The 13,314-nt window shown below is 41.0% G+C and overlaps 1 long non-coding RNA gene across 1 annotated transcript in view; it reads right to left on the bottom strand.

Moving 5' to 3' along the window:
* LOC134552384 (uncharacterized) overlaps window positions 1-9,594 on the bottom strand; it is a 30,121-nt gene extending 20,527 nt beyond the window's left edge. The window contains exon 1 of the long non-coding RNA XR_010080851.1: window positions 67-9,594. This is a non-coding gene — a long non-coding RNA (uncharacterized LOC134552384). The remainder of the gene's footprint in view (window positions 1-66) is intronic.
* Window positions 9,595-13,314: the final 3,720 nt, after the last annotated feature.

Raw genomic sequence — 13,314 nt, 5'->3', positions numbered from 1 at the left:
TATTTGGTCAAACAAAATCTCTTCCAGCTCCTGACACATTTTTGCCAGCTAATGGTAACTACTCACCAGCACGGGCAAAGGTTGGACAATCATTCCCTTTGTCTTCCTTTGTGGAGGGCAGCCTGATCATTCCTCTGCCTGGGGAATTCAGGGTCACCTCCAAAGGGAGCAGAGAATACAGGGGTTTGATCCAGGCCTGTGCACACCTTTCCCATAAATGTACACCTCAGCTCAGTAGAGCTTTCCCATCTTTTACTGAAGGATTCAGATAATCTGCAGGACAGGACGTGGAGCAGCCTGGTCTGGTGGAAGGTGTTCCTGCCCACTCAGGGGTTGGAACAAGATGAGCTTTAAGTTCCCTTCCAGCCCAAACCACCCTGTGATTATATGATTCTAGCCATGTACAAACTGCTCAGAGGATGCCACAGGGAGCAATCCCTCCTCCTCAGGATGATCTGTCACCCTGGGTTCAGGTACTGTGTGAAAGCATCTCCACAGCTCCCAGGTCACCCCCAGCTTTTCCCTGCCTTGCTTGGTCCTGTTCACAAAAATCCCTCTGCCTTTCACTCAGCAAAGCCTGCAGTCCTGGCCCAGGAATAATCTCTGAAGGCTTCAGAAAATCTGCTGTGGGACGTTATCTCAGTAGAGGAAAATTTCGTTTGGGAAGCAGCCCAATTTAAGAAAACAATTTCATGACAGCGTGGAAAGCAAGCTGATGATACTCCAAGAACTTAACTTTATTTGGTAGACTTTTGTCCGCTTTCCAAGGGCACCTAAGAGTTAAATAATTTAAGACTATAACAAAAACAACAAAAAAGAAGATATCCTAGTCGTTCCATTTTCCTGTTACAAATATTATTTTTGGACAGAAATGCTGCAAATAAAAGTGCAGGATGAGCTAAAGATTTTAAACAAGAGGTATCCAAGGTTGAAAAGGATTTTGTTGACATGAATTGAAGAAATATAACATGCCTTTATACTTACTTAGCCCTTTGATGTTATACATGATACCCAGTATGGCATTACAACCAACTGTACATGCCATAAAAATACAGAGATTCCATGTGGAGTGAACCTGCAGTGAATTAATGCCTCTGTCAAGGTGTATCCTGACATGTATTATGCCATCCTTGCTGCAAATTCCAGTTTACTTGTTCCCTGCAACTCACATGACCAGGAACATTAAAACACCCCAGAAAAAACATGAAACATTTTTTAAAATTCCATCCCCCTGATTAACAGTAGATTTGGCATGAGAAATCACATGAAATATTTAGAAAATTGTGTATTTTTTAATAAATGGTAGCAATTGTGAAAAATATGTAATTGCCTTTTTTTTTCCATGTTAATTTAAGACAGTAGGGTTTGGGTCTGGAGCACAGGTATGATGAGGAGGGGCTGAGGGATCTGGGGTTATTTATGCTGCAGAAAAGGAGGCTCAGGGAGGCATTTATAACTCCCTACAATTCTGTGAAAGAAGGTTTTGGTGAGGTGGGCTCAGTTTCCTCTCCAAGGTAGCAAGGCATAGGACAAAAAAGCCTCAAACTGCACCAGGTGAGGTTTAGGTTAGGTACTAGGAAAATGTTTTTTCATGGGAATGGTCAAAAAGTATTAGAACAGGCTTCCCAGGGAAGTGGTGGAAGCCCCCATCCTTGGAGTTTTCAAAAATAATGTGGATACTGCACTAGGGGAAATGGTTTAGTGGAGAACATGGTGGTGGTGCTGGGTTGATGATTGGACTTAAGGGTCTTAAAGGTCTTTTCCACTCTTAATGATTCCACTGTGTTTCACCTAAAAAAACCAAACCAAAACAAAAAAAATCCACAAAAATAAACAAACAAACAACAACAAAACAAAAAAAACAAAAAACTGCTGGGAATTTTCTATGGCCATAAATGAGGTATTGTACATAACAGAGCAACAGATGCTGACAACTGACACACAGTTCCTGCACCTACTGAAAATTACCAACATCTTAAATTATCTCCAGGTGCCATGAAAAAGCTGCAGACCGCTGAACAGCAAGTCAGAAAACTGACACAAATGTGATTTCTTGGGGGTTTTACACATTAGCTTGAGTGGCCACTTCAGACAGAGAAATATCAGAGTGAAACAGTACAGAAAATGCAGCCAGTGTTGTGTGTTAGGAGGGGATTTTCATCTACAACAGGTGTTTTTACTCATTTATTTTTCTGCAGAAGACATCCCTGAGGCAGGATTTGCACTGGACTTTGCTGCAGGAGTAGAGAAGTTGCATATTTTAAATCCCTAGCAGAAATCCTACAGAGTAGAAGGGGCAGTGGACACCAGCTCCCTCCCCTTCCAGTGCAAAAGGAGCAGATGAGGAATTTTCCAGGCTGGACACACGGTCCCTTGACCTGTGTGATACTGGATAAACCTCTGCAGTGTCGAGCAATGGATCATCTTACCTGTTGCTGCAGAACAGACCTCCTTACGTGCTTGGGAAGGACACTTCCCATGTCTGAGGCAGAATTCCTGTCCTGTTTCACCTATGGAAGAAAATCCTAACAAAACAGAACCCACAAACAAACAAACAAACAAACAAACAGTTAAACAAATAAACAAAATCAAAAACAGAACAAAGAGGGACGTCGCAGAAAATTGAACTCAACCCCCAAAATATTTCCCAAACCTGCCTTGACAAAGTACATTTCTTGTTACACTCACCCCTCTGTCAAGGTGGGAATGGAGCTCTGGAAAAATGCAGCAGAACTGAGAGGCCCTGATGGAAAGGAGAGTTTCTGGACTCAGAGAAAAGCACTGTAGAAGTTCAGTGCTGTATCATATTTGTTTCTGATGGATTTAGTTGGTCAGGCTTCTTCCTCCTTCCATGCAACACATGCACACTGATCTATAGCACACACATATGGTCACCAGCATAGAGGCAGCAAATGCCAGATCAGATAGAGAAAGGGTAAATTTAAGAGATTATAAATGTCTTTTCGTAATAGTATATATTCCATACTGTCACTAAAGTAAGAGTGTCCAGAGATAATATGAACACTTTTCTACTCTTTTATATGACCATAAGAAAATAATTTCAGTTCAGCTTAGTAATGGCTTTGCTACACTGGTAAAAGGTAGTTAAAAAAGCACAACAATTTTCATTCTCTAAGGAGAACCATTGCCCTAGTGAATAATAGCCAAAAAGGTTCTTTCCTGCCATGAGGTCAAGAAAAGGTGAAACCTTTTCAGTGGGAAGGAGGACAGAGATGTTTTTGGTGCAGCACATCCTGATTGTCACACAGAGGGGAGATGGAGGCCTTGTGAAATCACTTCTGTGTCACCTCTACAGCTGTGTCCAGCCCCCTCTTTGTGGTTTCAGATACAAGTCCAGCTTTATGTATCTGCAAAAACCCTCTCACAGAAACATTTTCTTCAAAGAGATGCTGAGATTTGCTTCATCAGATAACGCTGTAACCCTGTCCAAGGCGACACATGAAGAAAGAGGAAACTTCCCTAAAAACATTCCAAGCTCCTCTTTGTGCCACCCACACGTGTAGCACTGGAGGACAGAGGCACTGCAGGGTTGGAGCCTGGGGAGGAATGACCCCAGCAGCCACTGCAAGGCTGCCCAAGGCAGGACAGGATCTCCCCTCCCTCCCCAGCTCAGAATTCAGCACTCCCAGAGCTCTTTCGGTGTTCATCACAAAAAAAATAATTTAAAAAAAATGGCCACAAGATTTCAAATCTAAGGCACTGAGTTACAAACCCTGCTGAAAATCTGGCACTCTGCTGAAGTGTCGAAATACTTCTGGTCAAAATATGGCTATAATCACTAAAATACACAATTGCTTTTCATAATCAGCAGTATTTACTCAAATAAGTAATTTTATTGACTCCGGTCACAGGAAATGCTAATTTTGTGTGACACTGGGAAGGACTTCTAAGACCTAGGAGACAACCATGGCATAAATATTGCAAAGGCAGAGCTATCTAGGACTGCATCACTATAGCTTCAGTGGATGCAAACCAGAGTCTGTGTCAGTTCTGCAAATACTTCTGCATCACCTCATCAGTGTGTGGGAGCAAGAGGTAGACTTGTTTCCCTTGAAAAACATGCAGAAGCAAAGAGATGGTAGAGAGAAAGATGGAGATTTTATTTTAGACGACCTTTAAGGACCTTTCCAACCCCAAACTCTGATAGGAACATATTTGTGAAGAACAAAACAGTGACACGGTGCCTGAGAAAGGATAAACAAATTATTGCTCTGAGTTTTGCTTTTGTTCAGCCTCACAAAAAGAGTCACCCAGTTGAGATACTCAACATTTGAGTTTTAAAAGGAGTGCTCTGGGATGGTGGTCCCTCATTAAGGAGGGCTCTATAATTAATCAGCTAACACACCAGGGCACACCATCAGCTGATGGCAGATATACTTCAAGTCAAACCTCTGCTCCTGCATATTTGTAAAGCTTTTTCAAGCAGGGTCCTGGGTCAGACCAGACATAGCAGTCTTACAGTATTTTCTTTAAGTATTGCCCAGCCTTGGAAATACAGCTGAGCGTCTTGGATTCTTCTCATAAAGTGAAAAGGGCCATGTGTCTTGTAAAGACAAGCCCCAAGGGAACTGAGGTAAAGTATTTTTGTAGCCTTAACACAAATTTTCCTTGTGTTTATGACTTCATTATTTTAGTGGGTGTGTTATTTCAGTGGGTTTTTCAGCTACTTATTTTCTATCTTCTTTATGGTTCTCTTTTTTTTTTTTTTTTCTGTCTACTTTAAATAAGGAAAATGGACTCAACAGATGATGCAGAGGTCTTTACAGCAGAGCTACTGGTTTTCATTCCTGTTTCCTGAACCTGGAAGGATCATGTGTTTAAGATGCTCAAAGACTATTTTTGTAACATAACATTAAAGTTACTGTTGGTGTCTGGTCAGTGTAAAAGCTCCCCATATGAGCAGAGGTGAAAATTTTAGGCATCTATCTTCTGTTAAGTGGAGTGAAAGAGTTAAGACAAAATGAATTAAGGGAACACAACCGACAAGAGAAAAATTGTTTCTGATTAGCAGGAAAACCCAGGATTAGGATGTGGTTACTCTGTAATTGCAAAATCTGATCTTCAGTAATATCTGGCAGGGTTTTAGGGAAAAAAAACAGTGAAAGGACTGAAAAATAATACTAAGCTCATTTAAGGTGAATTAATCCAAAATTCTGGTCTCCATACCTATGGAGCTGGCCCCTACACTGGAGAGCCCTACCTCTGCAAAAAGCTGCAGGAAATGTCTGGACAGATGTGGTGCAGCACATCTGTCTGGCTGGGCAGGGTGGTTTTCACAAAAATGCCCTTTTTTTCTAGGTGCAGCTTCAGCCAAAAAGCACAGAGACAGCAGCTGTTGATGGGGCAGAGCTGAGCCGATGACCCGTCCAAACTGTTGGGTTATTAATTATCACTTCTGCTTTACCCAATGTCAACTCACTTGCCATATCTGCTTTACTGGTAGCTTGTTTGCCTAATTAACAGCAATTTGCATTTTAACTGAGCCTGTAAGTTCCCTGTAAAAATCTGTGCTTGGGGACTCCGGTGATCACCAAGTTGCTGGTCAAAGTTTTGATAAGAAGTAACGCTTGAGTAAATCCTACAAGCCATCACCCTAAGGCAAAGTAATCTCATGGTAGGGATGGCTGAGTAAAATAATAGGAAGCATGGAGCTTTTCTCAAAGCTAGAGCCAAATCTTTTACAAGACGTGAAGTTCTCTTTTTTTTTTTTTTTTTTTTTTTTTTTTTCTAATTTGTGATAGGACTTTTGGTCTGTGCCAGAAGAGAGGAAAAAAAAAACCAAAAAACCAAAAAACCAAAAAACCCAAAAAAACCAAAAAAACCCAACCAAACAAAAAAAACCTCACAAAAACAACCAACCAACCAACCAACCAACCAACAAAAAAACACAAAGAAGAAAGGAAAAGAAAGAAAGAAATATCAAAATACAAAGGAAAAAGTTTGTTCTTGGATTTCTGACATCAGAATATCCAGGAAGGAAAGAAGAACTCATGAGAAAGCCTGTCTTCACTACATCTTACATGACTTTCGAAGTGTACACAGTGGCAAAAAAGGTACAAAAGCTAAAAAAACCAAAAAACATGAGGAGTTCCTTTCCCTGCCAAGTCAAAAGAGGTGGTACCTTGCATTAGAGCCTGGCAGACATTCCAGTCCATGATTTGCAAGTTTGCATCTTCAGCAAGAACCTGTGAACATTGAGTTGTCCAGTGCTCAGCTCTTCCAGCTTGAGGCATCTCAAACACTCTCTTAGTTTCATTCAAATCTATTAAAAATATGGTGAAGAGGTAAAAGTACCTACTACAGGCATAGGAAATGTTCAAGGCAACAGGCAGAAGTGAGTTCAAAAGAGAGCAGATAAGTAAGTTGCTGTAGTTTATGTTTTCCTGTTTCCAAAAAAGGAAAATTACAACAAAGAGATAAATGTAATAGATTTAATACATAAAAGAGTTTGGTAGGAAACACCAATACATGACTGACTCAACACTGACTCACGGATTATCTTAAAACCAGTGTCCCTTCTTCCCCACTCAAAAAAATGCAACAAAATTGAATTTCACACGGACAGGATTAGTGAACAGGATTGATTAACATCAACCAAATAAAGGTGCACAAAGCAGGTCATAAAAATTAAATAAGAATGTACAGTCTGTCACTCACCTCTCCTCTGTAGCTTGATTTGTCCTTTTGTTTCCTTCTGGTTTTGGAGTTTCAGAGAATATTTGAATTTAAAATTCTCCTCTTATACACAGGACTATACACTGCACTCCATCTATGCCACATTTCTGCTGAAGGACCTCAGCCTTCATGAAATAACCCAATCCTGCTTGCAGGACCTTTTGATTAGGCACTCCTTAGTTGAGTATGATCTAACCAGTGAGGTAAAAAAAATTATGGATACGTAAAAAGACATTGGTCACTAACAAAATGAAAACAGCATCCAAAGGTGCCTACTCTGCAAATGGTGTGGTCAGAAGATTTGAATCCCATGGAAACCAGCCTTAGTTTGGGCAGGAGAGGTCAATACTGGCTGTAAATGATTTGTGCTGATGGGCAGGATCTGGCCATTGAGCTGGACAGACTTTATCACCCCTTCCTTCACCAAGAGATCCTCTGAAACTCTTTTCATATGTGGTGCATTGCTCAGGGTCCAGCTGCAATAGGGCCATGTGGGACAGCAGCCTCATAAAAGTGAATTTTGGTGGTCTATTCATCTAATTTTCCTAGAAAAGCACCAGTGAGGGAAGCTGCTGCTCACTGTGCTCCAACAGTCTATCCAAGGGTTAAAATATTGATCCTTACCTACAATATAATGTAGCTTGACATGTTTCATCAAGCATGTCGTTCTCACTCCAGTTCCAGAGCACTTTGAAAAGTAAAGCCAGTTAAAAAAAAAAACAAAACAAAACAACTAAGATTGCTACTAACATGCAAAATATGTTTAAATAAACCAAAATAACAGAGAGAAAAAAATTATCATACCACAATAGATAATTTAACACAAAACTTTAAACATAGTGCCATTTTCTTTTGCGACAGCAAAAAAGAGTTTATTATTTCACTATTTCATCTCACCTTGTGTCATTAAAATATAGGACACAAGTAGTAAAACACAAAGTAAATATGCACATATCTTTACACCACGTAGGGCAGCTATAAATCTTACTCTTTGATAACAGCTGTACTATAGCAATCATTTGAGTAGTGCAGCTGCCACAACAATATCAAATTTTATAGTTAAAAAGCAGTCAAAACTTTAATGGTACAGTGGAGGTAGATATATATTGTGCTATAAATAAACATTATCTAATGAAGAAATGAAACATGTTTATTTTTCCTTGACATATCGTTCAAAATCATATATCTTTGCTGCTGCAAGCTGCTATAATAGCAGCCATTATACTTCAGCATGTGTAACAACAAGGTCTGTAGCTGGGCTAATTAGGCTGGATTTAAATGAGGGATGGGAGAACTTTGGACAGCGTGGCCTTGCAAGCAAGGCTTTCATTTCAGCAGAGCAGTATCTTAAAATGTTATCAGAGCTAGCATGTGCTGGCAGAGGTTCTGAAGCAGTTGGGAATGCAGTGAGAAACGAGTGGGTTTTCCCCTCAGACGATGACTTCTGCCGTGCTGCTGTGACAGGGTGTAATCGATCTGGGGAGCAGGGGACCATGAGAACTGATGTGCTGGTTCAGGCACTGCCACATTACTCAAAAATGAAAAACCTCTGAAAGGACTCGGGAAAGCACACGTCTGGCACAGGCAGGCTCATCTCCCTCCCGAGGCAACAACGTCCCTAAAACGTGGTTTACGTGGATTTACTGAGGTTTCTGCTGTGCTCACATCCAGCCTAGGGATGCTCTGATGGCACCCATGGAGACATTCACCTGCCTCCTGCACACAGACTGAGTGAGGGCATGAGAACAGTTTTAAACAAGCAAGAAACATCTAATATTGAAGAGTTTTGAGAATACAGCTCACCAGGGGAGGCCACAAAACATTGTCTAAGGTTCGGGTGTGAGCTTCTGCAGGAGTTTCCTATTGAGCTCAGAGGGAACTTCTGAAGGAGATCTCCCAGACTCTGCTGCCCATCTCACTGCAAGGAGCTGTCTGGAAACCCCTCGCTGGGTGCCCTTGGAATGGCACTAAAATGCTGGTGCACACCAAGGGAAACCCAAAGCCCTCAGTGCCAGGGAGTCAGTCCATGGGACCACACCAGTCTCAGTCCAAGGCTGGGCCCAAAAAACAAATGTGGCAGATTTGAGACCCTCAGCATCAAACTCATCAGCTTCATTTCCACTGCTCACTAGGATTATTAAGGTTGGGAAAGACCTCTGAGGTCATTGAGTCCAACCATGAGCCCAGCTCAGGTGCACCACAAATAAAAGATGTTGCCTCAGGCTACCAAATAAAAGACCAAAGTCCACAACTACAGTGTGTCACAGGATGAGAAAGAGAGGTGGGGGTGACAAAAAAAAAATATCCTGGGTTCCTGTAGCACCAGGGAAACTGGCAAGTAAAATTCATGAACTCCATTCCCTTAAAAATCCTCCTTAGGAAGCCCTGATTCCCCCTCTTCACACCATAAAATTCTCCCTGCCAGAAGGGAAATTGCCATCCTGCCTGGAGTTTGCCTCCTGTTCAGTGTGGGTTTCTCTGAAGGTGACACATGGGCACCCTGGTGGGAATTGCTGAGACCCGGGGGAGCAGATCCATTGGAGAGCAAATCCCTGACAAACAGCTTTATTACAGTTAAACTTTGTGCGTGCCCACCATCAGAGATCCTCAGGGTGCTTTTGCTTGCCATCAGCAGAGCATTTATCCAAAAAACCCCATGAGATGCTATAAAATAAACCAAACAGCTGTTAGCAGAAGATGACAAATCCTAGATACCTTTTTGTCACATTGCAACCTATACAGTTTACTCCATGTTTACAAACAAATTGCTGCAGAAAAATATTAAGTCCTGGCATTTGGAGAAGCTTTGGAAATTACTCACTCCCCTGGAATTCTGCATGACAAATTAAGACTATGCTTCTACTTCTAATAAATGTAGCTAGAGCAAAGTTTCATAAACATTCTTGAGATTTCTTCTGTTACAGCTTTATTTTGGCTCCCCACTTTTCCTGCTTAAACAAATGGTAAGGTTGGCTGATATTGTCAAAATAGAGCACTTCTCATGAACCAGGAGTCATTTATTAATGTAATTTATTGAGCTGGCATTGTAAAACATAAAATCATATTTTTACTGTGGGACTCACACGCACTAAACAACAACAACAACACCACCACAGCAAAAAACCCCCCTCATTACCCCAAGCTAAGAATATTTTCTTTTAAAAGTCAGATTATTGCAACTGAGGATCTGTAAGTAAGATTATGTGTTTCCAGAACTGGCCTTTCAGAGGCCAACAGGGTAAGTGTTAATGAACCGTGCAATGTTGGGTAAGAACAGAACAGATGTTTGCACAGCCATCAGGTAGACCTTTGTTTATATAAATGCACCAGAGTAGATAATACCTAATACCTTTCTCATGGCTTAAAATAACCTTCCCACTAAAAAATACAAACAAGGCTTTTCCCCAGTTGTGAACATGCTTAAAATCTAATTAATACACAGCTGACTGCAAACCCACCAAACTGCTCAGGCAGGGTCGGACCTGTCGCCCAGCATCACCTCTTTCATGACAGTGTCTTAATCTCCTCTTTGTCCTCATATTGCAGTTTTTGCTCTAAAGGTTTCTGCACTAAAAAAGTGGGGAGGTGAAGCCACAGTTCAATTCAATTTATTTTTATATTGCCTCTCATACAAAGTCTTTCAAAACTCTTTACAGCGAGAGATAAAATAATCATATAATGCTTGCCGGAATTCAGCGCTGTGACTTTTACACTCAGGGTAAAAGCTAACCACCAGGAAAGTAAAATTAAGAAAATTTAGAAACAAAGGGAGGGTTAATAAATACATATTGTTCCTGCACTGTGGGAGAAGAGGGAAGCACATCCCTGTTCTGGTGCATTTGTAGCCCTTCCTTCAGTTTGGAGGGTCCCAACATAAAGGGGCTGTTGAAGAGGGTGAGAAGAGCATCAACCAAAGGAGCCCCTTCCAGCTGTGTTGGGCACAGAAACATCAGTCTGTTGCTTTCTTTCATATGGAAAACCCAATTTCCACTCAGAAAACAATAAAACTTCTGCCTGTCCTGAGAAAGGAATGGCAAAATTGATCAAAGTCCTCCACACTCATATTCTGACAAACACAATGCAGGAGTAGCCCCACAACCAGGAAGGGAAAGGCTTTTGCAAAAGATGACCAGAAAAAGCAAAAAATATTTATGGCAACATTGTTATTAAAATTAATTTAAACTATTTATAAACACTCAGTGTTCAAAAACATTACCCTCTAATAAGTACCACAATTATTCATAAGGATAACCCTGGATCCAGGTACACACCACGTCCTGGCAGAAAGACACAATCAGGAGTCACTGAGTGGACTTTGTTTACCCTGCTGTACCCATCAGATCTAGGAAATAAGCACCAAAACCCTGCCTTTTGTGCTCCCAAAGTAACTCTACCCCATATCTAAACAAAACCTGAATATCAGCACACTCACCCAGTTTATCCCAGTATAACCTCAAGCAGCACAGGAGAAAAATGCTCCTGAAAACACACTGATAATTAAAGAAAGCGTGTTATAAATTCTGTGATACAGTCTTAAACTGTCATTGTAAAAGTTTACTACATCTTTGAGGTCCATCGATTCAGAAGCCCACACATAAAGAAGCCTGGTAAAAGAGCATCTAAGAAAATATTTGGGCAACAGCTAATATTTCTTCCCACCTGTCTTCATGCCCACACCACTCAACACAAGCCACATCTTTATAACACACAGTAAGAAAACACAATAAATAGTAACTCATTTTCTGACCTTTTAATATTTCTGCCATTGATTGTCAGAAGTGAGGATGGCTCTCTATCCTAAGGTGATGGATTATTTAATTAACTATTGACCTTTTCAATATCAGATGTTGACAATGAACGCGCTCCTGTGTAAGCTGCCTCCTCTGGATGCCGTTCAGTTCTCCAATGCACGTGGATTTGTCTCACATTTTGGTTTTAAGCGTAACATTTCTATCATTTTAATCTAAAAACAAGTCGAAGTCTTGTATTTAATGATGAATACTTTTATGATCTACTGCTCTGAGCTTTCTTTTGAACTGTACTTCTAGCAGAATTTATGTGAATATTAACAGAATTGTGTCTTTTATATATAAAATCATTTCTGCTGCTTACCTATGACTTAGGTTCCTGGCATGATTTCAGGACAGCTTCTGCACCAAGAGGCAAAGACGCCAACCCAGAAAGGAGAAATTGTTCATCATCTGTGCACACGGGTCAAGAGATGTCCCAGACTGAAGATTGTAGCAGTCATTTGATATTACACTTTGCCTTTGGGCCCAGCAAAGGCTCCAGCCAGGAACATGACATTTACACCGAGCACCTTTAAAAAGAAAGTGTTTCACTGATTTCCTACAAGACAAGCAATGTGAGGCTTTGCTTACACACAGGCAAATTGACTTAAGGCTTTTTCTCCCCCAAAATAAAGAGAAAGGATCCAGATCCTCATCCTGGAGACCTGGGATCCCAGTGCTCTGTTCTCAGCAGTTACACATTCAGCTACAATCTTTTTTATAAGCAAACAAGATATTTTCCTCCACGAGCTTGTTGTTGGAACCAAACACTGAACAAATGATCCGTGCCTCCAGGTTGTCAGAGAGATTTACATGTGACTAAATGGCAGTTTGGGTATTCCACTGTGATTTCTCTCCAGGACCAAGAGAGCTGATTAATCTAATATATTCCTGGTAGAAACCATCCAGCATTTCTCCGGGAAAAAAGTTGCTAGTTTGGCACACCTTCGTAATAAATATTCTCTTCTGATTTCATCAGTTCTCTTAGAAAATATATATTTGCTAAACCGGGCACCAGAAAGAAGTTTTGGGGGGATTATTGCAGGTTATTTTTGCTAAAGAGACAATAATATTTTTTCAAGGTGCTCCATTTCCTTAATTATTTTGGTAAATATATCACCATAAAACCACTTCATAGCAATAATTCCTGCACCAGCAAATAACAAATTTCTAGAAGGTCTGTTTACAACAAACCACGTTCTCATTATTTTAATTACTTTTTAACCATATTTTTGTCTGTGAAGTCAGCAGCACACACAGCAGTGAATACTCCCTCGGCTGACGGATTTGGTAAGTGGTTTTAATCAGGAGCTTTCCTCTTGCATCAATCACCCTTCCCCACAACCCAGGAGAAAACCCCTACATATGTCATCGATACACCCAGATAGCGGAGCTCTAAGTCTGATTTTTTGTGATGTTAATACAATATTATGATAGATATCTATTAGTGGGGAGAGCAGAGCAGCAGACAGACTCCAGCTCCTGTGACAGCGGCTGCTCTTTCTTTGTCAGTGTCAATCCGCGCCGGAATCGCGGGGAATGAGCGAAAGTGACAGGAGAGGACCGCTCCAATTATGGATGAAGGGATCCTATCTACTCCCACTGGTTGATGTGATTTATTCGACGGTCCTTCTGCATTTATGGAGCAGCAGATTGTAGCTGCTTATGAAGTGACAAATAGTGCTCAATGACATTGACTGACTTGTCTGATCAATTTAGCTCGTCTGAAAAGTAGCCGTGAATCGCTGTCCTTGGTGAATGACGGCACCAACGGTCCCGGCTCAACTTCACCGATGTGAAATCTCAAACGCCGTTAGAAAAACTATTA

Source organism: Prinia subflava, chromosome 6 (genome assembly GCF_021018805.1).
Source record: "Prinia subflava isolate CZ2003 ecotype Zambia chromosome 6, Cam_Psub_1.2, whole genome shotgun sequence".
Lineage (NCBI taxonomy): Eukaryota > Metazoa > Chordata > Aves > Passeriformes > Cisticolidae > Prinia > Prinia subflava.
The sequence above is the reverse complement of the archived record's forward strand: the minus strand, read 5'-3'. Positions and strand labels throughout refer to the sequence as shown.